Raw genomic sequence first — 13,045 nt, 5'->3', positions numbered from 1 at the left:
TGAATTCGTGCACCTTTTGTAATAAAATATTTAATTATTTCCAATCGTGATACGAATTATTTTTCGAACAAGTTAATCCACCACGCGTTCTCTCTCTCTCTCTCTTTCTCTCTCTTGTTCTGACTCTTGTTCGCGGATTCTCCACATCCATGGCCGCCCGTCATTATCCGCGTTTTCGCGCGCAATAAATATCAGCGATCTCATGATCGCCCCGAGTGTCACGCGTATATCGGGGACCCGGCTCGAATTTTCCGCTTTGATGCGACACGCACCGAATCCGTGACTCTTCCGACAGTCGCCGTCGCCGTCAACGGTCTCGATATTATCCGCGATGACGCGCGCGCCCGCGCGTGTATCAGATTTTCGACATTCGAAATTCGCACCTAGCCCGGAGGGCCAGGTATGACGGTGCTCGTTCACGCTCACGCTCACGCTCGATACTTTCGGCAAAAGCTTTCGTCGAAATATAATCCAGCGCGGGGTTAAATTACAGCCGCGGCGCGGCCGGCCGCGCCGGACGGATATTTCAATTGACAACGTTATTCCGAAACGGTTATGGACCGATGCGAGTTGCGTGTACGGATACGCCTGTACGTGCCGCTTTCGTCGTCCCTTTCGGATTCTACGGACGTGTCGCGTGTCGACGAAGCGACCTGCCTCCCTCCTCTCACTCCCTCTCTCTTTCTCTCTCCATCCCTTTTCTTTCTCTCCCTCTCTCTTTCATTCTATGTGGATGTTGGGTGATTTTTTTTTACTTCATTCGCCACGCGTATCAATCGCCGGCCGCAACGCTCCGAAACACGATTTCGATATTCCGCCACCGTATGGAAAACCTTGTAACGATGTTACGTCGTTCGCCATTTAACGGTGGGATTTTTAATGCGATTGCGACGGACGGGACGCGCCGAGCGAGCGGGCTGCAATCGCGCGCGAGTCCGCGGAAATGGAATTCGTTTGAGATAGATTGTAAGATTGATTCGCTTGTTACCTGTAACTGGCTTCGTTCATCGCGTCGAATTTATTTATCTTCTCTTCTTTCACTTTTTGTTCGAATGCGAAATCTATCGAAAAGAATCTCGATCTATCTCTGTTTGTTCAATTGTCCCGTGAGCAAGTTGCTTCTGTGTATCGAATATGTTTCGGTATTTTTTAAATAAAAGTGTCTTTAATCTTTGTAAAATAATTATGTAATTATATATTGAGTATTAGAATATAAAAGCATTAATAGAATACATGAATTTAGATAAATTATCAAATTTTTTATAGAATTTTCTGATTGCACGAAAACATTTTTATTTATTTGCAATTTATTAGTTGCTAATAATGAATTTCTAATAAGAGTCTCGCGATATTCGTCGCTGCTATAAAATTACACAAAGTTGGCGGATTGAAATAGACGAGTACATTTTAACCATATAGTCAAAATGGTCATTTAATCATCGAACATTCGCGCGATATCCTGATTATATAATATCCTCAACTATATTTAGAACTGCTTATATTACTGCAGCTATATTATAACGATAAACTATAATAACAAATATTCGTTGAGAATATCCAGGATATTCATATATGTTCGATATTTCGCGAAATACACGAAATAATAATCGTCAGAATTGGCATGCGGGATGTCTGAACCTCGCTGTTGCAAAGTGTGAAATACGTTAAATCGCCAAAAAAAAGAACAAAAAAAATTCGGGGTTGGAACGAGAAAAAAACATATCGCCGTCATGGCGCCAAATTGTCATGATATTTTTTTCCAATATATAAACGGATATTTCGGCCTGGCTGGCGTGTATGCCCGCCAGAAAGGTCGGGCGCCGCATTATTGTATCTTTGCACACATAAAATATAATACAAATGCAGTTAATCTTCGTGAAAGCGGCTGATACGAATAAACATGAAATATTAATGTATCCTCCTGTCATTTTCACACGGCACATACTTTTCTATTTGTCACTCGTCGTCGCGCGATTGCGCATCTCTCTTTCAAGATTTTATATCTACGATAAAATATAGTTCTGTCAACGTATTATTTATTAACAGAGGATTTAAAACTTTACACGTTAAATTCCTATAAATATTTTGACAATTTCTAGCTGTATTGAATGTTTACTCCGTTTTGCTATGAAATAGAAGCTAGACTGTCTGCTTTCGACGTATAATGTTCCTGAGACAGTAATGATTGAAGACGCAATAAAGGGATCGAGTGCTTGAAATTAGGATTGAAAAGATTTGGCAGGAAAAAGGAACGAGATTGGAAATTAGCGTATCTCGGAAAAATTCGCGTTTTCCGGTACGGACGGAAAATGAGCGGCCGAGCCGTCCGTTTGCGTTTGCGGCCGGACGATCATTCGTGGGTCAATCAACGTTCGCGCTTGCACATGTACCAGAAGCAGAGTTCGGTTACCGCGAGACAGATAAATGGAAAGAGAGAGAGCGAGAGAGAGAGAGAGAAGAACGGGGAGAGGGAGAAAGAGAGGGAAAGAGGCAGTGTCGAGAGCTTGCTTTAAATCCGATAGCTCTGTACGGGATAACCACTGGCTTTTATTAATTAATAACAAATGTATCCCGGAATGAGTTCAACATCAAATAAAATGATATTCCTGTCGGGTAATCCGGTCGCTCTCTCCCACTCTCCCGTCGACGAGGACCTATTCATATCGCGGATTTTCAGCTGTGAATATCCACGTCGAATTTCGTACTGCTCAGAGCGAATGGAAAATAGGAACACGTATATGGATGGTAAATAATATCGGATTGATAAATATTGCGCTACATCTTATTTTATTTTATCTGCTCTCGGTAATATTACTTTATTACTTTATTAATTTATTTGTTAAAATATGTGTAGATGAAAAAAGAGAGATATGATTTAATATAATAAAAAGAAAGAAAGATTTAAGTCTGTATCATATATATCGCAACATTTTACATAAATATTTTAGTTCCAAGATCAAAACTTTGGAGTTACGTGTAAAACTCTGAATTGTAAATGAAATATTTTTTCTGATTGCGAAAAGAATTGTAATAATTTATATAAGTAAAAGGAGCACTTATCATAGATATATTTATAATAGAAGTTACAACGTTATTATTTAATTTTCTGTTATATTTTAAACAAATATTTTATTACTACTACTATCATTATTATTATTATTTTAATTAAATTATTGACAAATTCACGAAAGTTTGATGACGCCCCCACGCTTATTGAAATCGATTTTATAATTATGATTCTCACTTTTCCCATATTCTTTTTCCGAGACGATCATTCCTGTAGACGCGGATTGCACGAGGATCGCTGCAAATATAATGCGGAAAATAAATAACGCGGACTGGTGTGTAAAATCGCATCGGCGGGGTAGAAATAAACGTATGAATCCGCGCGTAATTGCACGATTAAAATTTGACCGCGCTCTCATTATCGTTATCGCGTTACCGCGATGGAAAATTGCGGCCTTCGCGTATATAAGTCATTTATGTCGTCTACAATTATTTGTGTAATAACCGACGTTATAAATCTACGCGCTTAATGCCGTGGAATACATATATTTGCGGGGGATTTTGATGCTCGTCGGGCGTTTGGTATATATTCGAAAATTTGCCACAGAGAAAAGTCGAAATCCGCCGCGACGTGGTTTAAAGAACGCGATCAAAACTCCGTGTTGATCCGTACTCTCTCTCTCTCGCTCTCTCTCTCTCTGTGTGCGTGTGTGTGAGTCTGTGTGCGTGTGTTTCGTCCATTAATTACAGATAATATTCTGTCGACTACCCCCGAGGGGGAGATCGCGTGAAATATACGCGGGATAAACGCCGATTTCGCAAGCGCGAAATTGCTGCGCGCCATGTAAAAACAGCGGAAAAATTATTCATGTCGTTTTTACGCGGCGCCTTGCTTGAAGCCCAGGCGCCGTGTAATTCGTAGACGGGCGGGCGTGAGCGCTAATTTGCAAAACCGCGGTAACGATACCGCGAATTTTGCTTGCGCGGCTCTATCTCGCGACGACGCGCTTCGGTGTATATTCCGTGATTCGTTATTCGATCACACGTAAATACCTTGCTACAAAATTCGCTCGCGAGAAATTAATTACTCAACATCATGAAAAGAAATTGTATCAATTTCTCGAAGAAAACCACGATCATTGAAACATAGATATCCGTATAATACCTACTGAGCTATATACCTTGCGAAATGTGAGAGAAGTAAAATTTCTGAAGATGAGATTTTTTAATCAGGTGTGTCACGCGAAGCTGTAACTCATCTCGCGCTTCTTTTGTACAATTGACGAAGATCTCATTGAGATTCAATTTGATCCATGGAGATCGACGCCGTGTTCCGTGGAGATCAAGACGCGCGCCGATCCGTTGAGGAGGGTTAAAGTGGCGGATATCAAGCTCGTATAATAGCGAGAGTGTCAAGGGCGAGAGAGAGGATGGCGGAGGAAGGAAGAGGTGGGGTGCGGAAGGGTGCTTGACGACGGGGTGAACGATGCCTGGTATAAGTCAGAATGCGGACAAGCGTGTGGTTTCGGGGGTGAGAAGTTTAAATGGCGCGTCCGTATGGTGCTTCTCTACCCCTTTGTCCCTCGTTCCATCTCCGCTTTCTCTCTCCATCTTCTTCCCCTTCCCCCTTCTCCTCCTCTCTCTCTTTCTCTTTTCCTTCTCTTTCTTTCTTTCTCTTTCTCTTCCAAAATACAGATCCGAACACCCCGTTAAACAATTCAACTACCTTTTGCACCTCAGCTCCGCCACACAAAATTCGCCCGCAACAAGATATCGAGCTGGCGTTACCGTTAGCTTTTTCGTTTGATTTTTATTAAAAATATTAAAGCCCCGTTGTCGGACAACAACGTTGCTGGCTGGTTACCGGTCACAGAGCGAGAGCATTTATTGCGCGACCCGGGTTCAAGTCCGCTCGTGCGCCCGAGCGCGCCCACGCGAATAAAACCGTTGAGGAGCACACGTTTACGTAGAATTAATCGGAAATCCAATAACTCGCCTCTCGTCGCCGATGTAGATTCAATCATGTTTGCCCGCGAGCTACGCGTTTCTGACCATTTACATGGATTTACATGGACTTAATTATTGTCATCCGACGCTCGAACCAGTTGTTCCACTTTTATTTATTTATTTTTTTATTTTCTCTGTCTTTTTTTCATGAGATCTCTTGCGAGCGATCAAGCGGAAGGAAATGGGAAAAATAGTAGCACGTTTTGTGTGCTCTAAAAGAGTTTTATATTTTAGAAATTATTAAATTCTGAACATATCTAAATATATTGATATTCAGCTAGATAATATGACATTTGGCAAATATTGCTTGCGCGAGATATTATATGAGATATTCATTTCCGTTGGAAAATATCAAATTTTGCTATATCTATATTGTCTCCGAAAGAGATGTATGCGTTATATTATATTATTCCATCACGGAGAAAATTTTATAGTAAATATTACTATGGTGTCGCACTAGCTGCGGACCATCGAGGAATTTCAAGTTAAAATACTATAATTATTGTTTTAAAAACGATAAAATAACGTAATTTTTACCATAAACATAGTAATTTAACTTAAAATTCCTCGATGGTCCGCAGCTAGTGCGACACCATAGTAATATTTACTATAAAATTTTCTCCGTGATTATTTATCATTTCCTTCATGCAACTATGTCGCTTCAAATGTCAATGATTCCTCTAATTACTATCTTCCTGCGAAAGCAGGAAGAAGCGAAGACCGCTCTTTCACTTCTCAAGTGACATTTGGTTATTATTCTTTCGAGATATTGACATTACGACTGACGACACACAGTGACACTGGCGTATCAACTGTCAAGTCAATTCGATTTGCTTCTATCCGCGTATAATTTTCGCGCGCGGCAAAGTTTTCTTGCGATAACAGACGTGTATCCGTAGACGAAAGCGATTCGTCCGCGCGCGGCGAGGACGGTGCATGGGCGGCGAGGAGGCCGCGAGGGAAAAAGGAGTCGCAGAATTTTCTCACCGACGATTTGCACCCTCCGCGCGAAAATCGCACAGCAAAGCCCCTCGTGTGCTCGTTCTTCCGCCACGTTTCATCCCCCTGGCTGTCAGACGACTGACAGTGCGCGGCCGCCCCCGCTCTTCCCCTCTCCCCTCTCCTGCTGCTCCTCGCCGCCGCCGCTTGCCTGCATCTCCACTCGAAATTTTCCCTTCTTTTTCATAATTTTATTCATTTTTCTTGCCAACCATAGCGATCCCGTCTGTTTGCCTATGCAAATGCAGCGCGCCGGAGCGAGCTGCTCTCCCGTTTCTTCCGTCTCAGTTTCGCCAACCCTCGCTTCGTGTACATTTTACAATACCGACTGCCCCTCCCCCAAACCCTTTCGTCTTCTATTTCTCCGAGCGAGTGTCTGAATATTATTAGTAATTAACGGTAACGCCCGAATACCGCTTTATGCGGGACTACCGTCCGCCACTTCGGGCGAATTACGTACCTCCCGCGCGGTATAATTCCATGAATAAATCGCGCTCTACGCAAATTAAAACTTTTCAGAATTCGCGACGTTATTCGCGAACGCGTAGGACTAGCCGATACCAATCTAAAACTGTCGATGTGCTGTACGAACGAAACGTGTCGGTGCGATAGTCGAGAAAAACGAATGTTTCGAAACGAAAAATCCCAGCTTAATCCCTCCCATATTTTGCCAGAAAGCCAAATCTGCCTCTTATCGAGCCCTCATGCTGTCTTAATGATTGAGGACAAGTTATCTTTCTTTTTCGCAAAAAAAATCATGTCTTGGACGCAGTATCATGCGCCTCTTTTGATTAGATTATTATAGTATAATAACATACCTATTATAATATGAAAGGTAGAATATTAATGGAACTTTGCTGGGCTTTAAACGAATTATAGATAAAAATGTTTACTGACGGAAGATAAAGATCATTAGTCTATTTAATTTTAATTAATCTATAAGAATTTAGTTTATTTAGAATTTAGAATTAGTCTTGACTCTTGAATAATGTAAAATAATTTGACATTTTATTTTATCCATGCTTTCTAAGTCATGTTTCCAATGTAAGATCTGACTCTCTTTAACACTATAAAACTACCAAGAAGGTTAAATAATTTATTACTTATTTTTAAAATATCTTAATTTCTGAAATTTTCCCTGACTTTTATTGAAATTACATAGATGATTAATTTTATTAATTTGTTTTCCTTTTTTCTCTTTTCTTTTCTAAGATTTCTTTGGTAGAAATAAATATTGATTAATCTCCGGTAGGTCTAGTGTTAAATGTCGTACATAATGTGTTTTTAGCTGAAAATTGTCATTTCCCAAAATTCCGAAGGATCGCTCATACGTCAAACACGGTTTTTGTCAAGACATAACGGTGAATGTGCCAAGTTTGTTGGCTCATGTTAATGGCAAGAGATCGACGGGCAAGAAGGACGAAGACGCGAGCCGGGCGGGCGCTCTTACGATATGGCCGCACAAGTTCCGTCGATTTGCCGCATCTGTGCACGTTTAGGAAGTTACTACGTTAGCGTGCCACTTAAATCACTCCCTCGTTCGGGGCCTCTCAGTATAAGGGGCATCGTCGCGATGATGCCGTGATGCTCTTTCCGAGCCTCTGGCGGGAACAACCTCGTCATCGAAAGTTCATCCCCCGCCGGGACGCGCGCGCGAGTCTTTATTGCGTTGCGAAGTTTCTCTTCGAGGACACGTGTCCTTCGTGAAGGATCATGCGAATATCCTGCCCCTATAATCCCTGCAATCGCGACATTTGCGATTAATCTCGATATTATAGCCGAGAGGAAATTTAATTACGAACTAAAATAAAAACTAACGAGAAAGAATTAATAAATAGATCTCAACTGGCTTAAGATTCAGGGTATAGAACAACCATATGTTTGAAAATTGTGCAGTCGTATTATAGAAGCCCTTTTTTCAGCTTGGCTAGGAGAGAAACTGCGCGATAGGACACATGCAATCGGATTTTCAACGTTGCGCTCTCTTGATCCTGTAAAAGATTTATATGAGGTATAGCTCGTTATTTATTTCAAAGTCATTGATACCATTACTGACATTTATCCCGCGCTCTAAAAAAAACGCTTCGAACCGATCGGGGGACCGACTACATTAAGGGTCATCGATCACAGGTCGTCCGAAAACCTTTGATATTAAAAATACAAGTCGGTATTGTAAAAATGGGAACGAAAAATTTCGCTCCGACGCGCGGAGCCCGAAAATTCACGTCGGATAAAATATCGATGTGTTCGAGTACCCGATTTATATACGGTGATAATTCGCCAACTTTTCCAAGGCGATCAAAAAGTTGACGGATCATCGCGGGATAATAAATACATCGTCTTCGATGTCGATAACGGCGGCGGATAATTTATTAACGCGCGGAATCGGGGAGCTTTCGCGGTTTTTAAGCGGCGGCCACATCGTGCAGGTACATACTCGTGTCGGATACGAGCGATGATCGACATGGCGGTGCACGTGATGGCTTTATAAATTCGTGCGCGTGTTTCCCGTGTGCGTACGCGCGCGCGCGCTCTCTCTCTCTCTCTCGCACACGCGCCGCTCTAGTAAATAAATACGCGCCGAGTGAGAGTACGCGCGCGTATTATTCACCGGATCGAAGTGGAGAGAGTATTATGGAATTTATTTAATCCACCCGACGCACTGGCTTTGTCGCATACGAATGCTGGAAATTGCGATCGATCATTATATCCGTGGACTCTCGTAAACGACAGCTAACGTTCGTTAGGCGGATCTTGAACGCCCGAAAAAAAGGTTTGTTGAATGGTTTTTGTTTGTTCTATTTGTCGCCGAACTTGGTTCTTTTGGACGGATTTTTTTTTTTTTTTTTTTTTTTTTTCCGACGGACGGTTGGAACTGAAAAAACGCTATGAATTATTTCGACAGCGCAAAATGTCGCGTTATACTTTTGAAATATTATAGGAAATGTAAAATGTATAAAATATGTAATAGAATATTGTATAAATTCTATCGAGGGGAGAATTATCTGTCTCTCTCGGGCTAGGCGGATTCGAAATCTCATCTTTTTTGTTCGTCTGTCATCCCCATGTCCCGCGAAAGCTGCGATTCGTATTCTTCTCTTGCCAATACAGGGCTCTCGCCCAGGTATTGTACCATCGCCGAATTTGCATCGTTACATTTGGTTCGCGATCGTTCCTCGCTCGGCAATAATTCAAGACTTTTGCGGTGAATAAGAATGTCTTGCCGATTTTATTCCCAGCATTCAAACTTGGAAGTGTAAAAGGATATTAAAAATGTCGCAGGAAATTATTTTATCGTTACCATTATCTTTTCTTTGATTTTAAAAAGAACAAGATTTTATCATAAATTGTTGCTCGGCTCTTAATTATTATGCTTAAAGATTAATTCAAAGTTGTTATTGATAATTTATATCGACATAATGACTTGCGTTTATTGCAAGGCTTCTAAAATTTGATCGATAACGGACTCAATGAAGAAAACAATTTTTTTAGATCTGCCGCTACTTTTTATAATTCTTCGATCAGCGAGTTACGCGTCTATGACGATATCTGCATGTAAATTGTTAGAACAGTGAAGAGCGGCGTGTTAGTTTCTTTTTACATCGCAACATTTCGCGCTACACGCGAGCAGATGTGCCGGGCTCTCCCGGGGTCGAGCGAGAAATCAGAGGGAACAGCACTGCAGTACAGTTCAAGTACAGCGCTGTTAAAATCGAGTACTCGGCATCAGCGGCACCAGTTGATGCGAAACGAACGTAGCGAGATATTCGAAATTTTTTATTCCGCGCTTTGCGCGTTATTATTTTATCATTGACGTAAAATTCCTCCGCGAAACTCGTAACACGCCGAATTTCCGAATACTTAATGCCCGTCAGACTTTTAATACGTCCTTCAATTATCGAGATATTTAGTGGGATGAAGACGGGAAGAGAAATTATGTCCAATCACAAAATTTCTTTAGATAAAATCAACATGAAAGGATTCGTAATTAAGGGAGAATCCGCCGTGTATATCGAGTAAAATTGGTAAAGGCCAAATTTTTTACCGGCGCTCTCGAACGGTCGAGAACGTTACGCCACACGCGGGTAATCGTTGACATAGCCCGCGCATTGCCTGATGTATTTACGAGCGAGTGCCTTGAAAAGGCAAGACTCTCGGAATATTTAACCCGCCATTACACCTCGTTAATATCGTTTCGAGAGCCGCGCCACGGCATTTAATTATCCCCTAGTTTCGCAATTTCCCGAGAGACCGCTACCGAAGCTGAATTCGCCCGGAACGGAAAGCGCGAGAAGAAGCGCTAAAGAAGGGCTACCGAAGGAGGCGAAGCGGGCGCGGAAAGTCGTAATCGACGCGGTCGAGAGGCGGGGGACGGGTGTCTTCTAAAAGACTTCCTGCGAGGAAATCCTCGCCGGAGAAAGAGACAGGATAAGGTTCTCTGCGGTCGGCGCCGCGACGCTGCGGGAAAATTAAATGAATATGGGTAAACGATATCAAAGGGGCGGGCGGGAGATACGTGTATCTCAATTCTTCAGCCTGACAGAGCGGCGAGATTGCGTATTTTTAAGCTCGCCTAACACCAGAAAGAGGAATTTCCTTCCTCGGGCGCTCCCGAGGCGGATTTCGTCCTCCGTTTCGTTTCACGCCACGACGGACTCTCCACGCCGCTCTTCTCGGCGACGTTTTTGCCCCGGAGGCATCTTCGAACTGCCATCCGGTCGATAGAATCGAGTCTCTGCCTCTTCTTCTGCCAGCACTTTGCGATTATTCTCATTTCGAAAGTTTTCCGGAAACTTTTCCAAGACCTTTCTGCATGCGATTTAATTGAATTCAACTATGTATCTTGAATTTAATAAACTGTAAGATATGGAGCATGGTAAATAATATATATATATATATGTAACTTCTTCAATTTATTAATATATCATATTTTTTTATGTGCCAGCAACATACGCGAAAAACGTTATACATTTTCGTAAATTTTGATCGGACGATTATCATCTTAAAACTATTTTCGTCGCTTTATCGTATCTTGAATTGAAAATGTCAGCGGGGTTTCATCCCCCGAAACCCTGTTACCGCGAACGCTGCCGGGATATACGGGGAGAGAGTGGACGAGGGACGAATCCAGTTACGCGTAACGGTATTTCGATGCATTAATATTTTCGTGCGAGCGAATCGTATAATGTCACTGCGGCCGGACCGCCGCATCCGGATTACGAATTAATTGCCGCGCGATGAAATCAAAACATCCACCTCCGTTTATAATTAATGTTATTGCGTCGTGCAAAGGGCGGTTCACCGCAGGTAAATCGCGGCCAAGCGGCGCGAGTAAATTCGAGTTGATCTATGATCGTTTTCGGAGGAAACGCGGGACCCGTTCGGAGGGGGGAAGAAAGGGAAATTCTAAGGGAAGGACAGACAATTAGTAGAATAGCTCCTCGAAGGGCGATCAATTGGATAACTGGATTAGATTAACTTGTTTTGCGGCCGGATCTCCTTCCCAACATCGATACTCGCTGTAATGGAGTGCTATGCTGTCTCGGCCGAAATTAAAGGGGCTGCACATTCTAGGGAGCGGAAATCTCGCCCAAACAAACTTTCTTTCTTATCCTCTGTTTGTGGAAGAATTTATGTGTTTCTCGCATGTAACCCATATAAATTAATATGTATATTAAAACTGAATTTTAAGTCTGAATAAAGTATCAAATTTTGTAGAAGCTAGATATATATTGCATTTTCGAAAACACCGAATTAAGTTTTCACTTGTTTCTTTTATGCTTTTAAGATCTCTGAAAAGTTTTATAATCTTTTTTATCTTTTAATATTTATTTAATTCCGATTGATAGTCTAACGAAATAAAATGATTGCGACAGGTGTTTCAAATAATAATATTGCAGTTTTTTGGCGCATTAAAAATGTTTTCCTATCACGAACTTAGTACGAACGGGATATATTGTGTATGGTCGAAGTATCTGTAGCGCGTTATAGATTTGATTTACATCCAGCCTCGCGTAATCGAGGAAAGATTAGACAGCGGCCAGCTGCCGGGTCAGCGCACCGGCACGGCATGACGATCGTGACAGGGTTGCGCGCTCGTAGATGAGGCTTGTCGAAGGGCCAACACGAGCTGATGCCCGCACTAATCACCCTGACTCGAGTCCGAACTGAACCCTCCGTCCAACTCGACGTTCCTTTGCTTTTTGCCGCGTCATTCATAAGAGAGCCGAGATTTCCGCGCGATAAGTCAAACCAAGTATCAAACCGCCAACTTGATCGCTGAATCGATCATTGTTGTATGTGTACGTCTCGAAGCGAAAGATGCTGATACAATTTCAGATAAAAATAAATTACGAGGAAAATAAAAAAAATGATAGCCAGCAACTTACTAAAGATCTTTCGAAAATGTTTGTACATATGCCTCATTTTTTTTAAATTTGTTTACTTTATATAAATTTTTCTTCTGGGGAACAGATCATAAAGGATTCGAATTATTGTTTTTCGCTATCCTGTGTCGTTTTAGATTCAAGTGTGTTTGAATGATATTTTAACAACGTTGCAATAAGATCGTTTTGCTACTTTCGATTAAAATATGTGGATCAACATTATTTTATCCGAATGAAATGTCATCAATTAAAGCAGAGGGCGTGATATAAAAGAATATCGATAATTCCTAAAATATACAATTTTCGATAAACTGAATACCGAATTTGTAATAATCTTTTATTTCCACGCATTAACATACTTTTTTCCAATCAATTTCGATTCTCGTTCCCAGAGTATGCCATCAAATATCTTAAATATGGGACTGGAGAGCTGTCAGAAAAATCGATCTCGCGTTCCATAAACGTCCGCAAACTCATAATACGCACACTCGTCGCGGGAATGACCACAGCCGGGGCAATATCGCGAACAACATTGCACATACCATTTAATTTTATTCGCGGCCTCGGTGAGCTGCGGCGGAAATATATCGGCGCTCGTATCCGCGGAAGCTTTATAAATATTGTCGGGCGGTGATATCTCTGTCGCG

The 13,045-nt window shown here is 41.8% G+C and overlaps 1 protein-coding gene across 4 annotated transcripts in view; it reads left to right on the top strand.

Annotated features, from left to right (window-relative positions):
- LOC139812680 (E3 ubiquitin-protein ligase RNF220) overlaps positions 1-13,045 on the top strand; it is a 173,968-nt gene that overhangs the window by 67,076 nt on the left and 93,847 nt on the right. The gene's annotated exons all lie outside the window — the stretch shown is intronic.

This window comes from Temnothorax longispinosus, chromosome 1 (genome assembly GCF_030848805.1).
Source record: "Temnothorax longispinosus isolate EJ_2023e chromosome 1, Tlon_JGU_v1, whole genome shotgun sequence".
Taxonomy (NCBI): domain Eukaryota; kingdom Metazoa; phylum Arthropoda; class Insecta; order Hymenoptera; family Formicidae; genus Temnothorax; species Temnothorax longispinosus.
Note: the sequence above shows the minus strand (reverse complement) of the source record. Positions and strands in the feature narration are given on the sequence as shown.